Source organism: Carlito syrichta, unplaced genomic scaffold, assembly GCF_000164805.1.
Source record: "Carlito syrichta isolate Samal-C Ts95f unplaced genomic scaffold, Tarsius_syrichta-2.0.1 Scaffold308847, whole genome shotgun sequence".
Classification (NCBI taxonomy): domain Eukaryota; kingdom Metazoa; phylum Chordata; class Mammalia; order Primates; family Tarsiidae; genus Carlito; species Carlito syrichta.
In genome coordinates, this window is record NW_007252943.1 from 1224584 (window position 1) to 1225191 (window position 608).

Sequence of the window (608 nt, forward strand, 5' to 3'; positions counted from 1 at the left end):
CAATGCAGCGTCTTAAGTCTGCCCCTTATGCAAGTCGTTCCTTCAACTTAAAGCCCTCCTCCCTGTCCCTCATGCCCCTCTGATGGGTTACCCCCCACTACCACCCTCCTCCCCTATCCCATGGCTTGCCGTCACTTCCTACGAAGCCGTTCTCAATGCTCCTCTGGCTTTCCAGTTATAAAACTTATCATGAGACAAAAACCCCTGCCTGTGTTCTCATCTTTGTATCACCCCAGGAGTGCAGGAACTTTGGCTTGTTTGCTGTTATAACCCTACTGCCCAACGTGCACAGTGCCTAGCACTTAGTAGGTACTTTGTGCATATGTTATCATCTGTACAAGGAAATGCGAAGCAACCTCATACAAACAAGGAAAGCTTGACATGTCCTGATGTGGAGCCACCGTCAAGACATGCTGTCAAGAGTTCAGGACAGTGTGTGTCTGTGTAAAACAGAGGGAAACAGAATATATGCGTATTTGTGGCTCTATACATAAAGTCTTCAGAAGCAGACTCAAGAAACTGACAAAAGTGGCTGTCTCTACGGAGAACTGGTGGGTGGTGATGGGGTGGAGGGAGTTTGTGGCTTTTGGATTTTGAACTGCATGAAT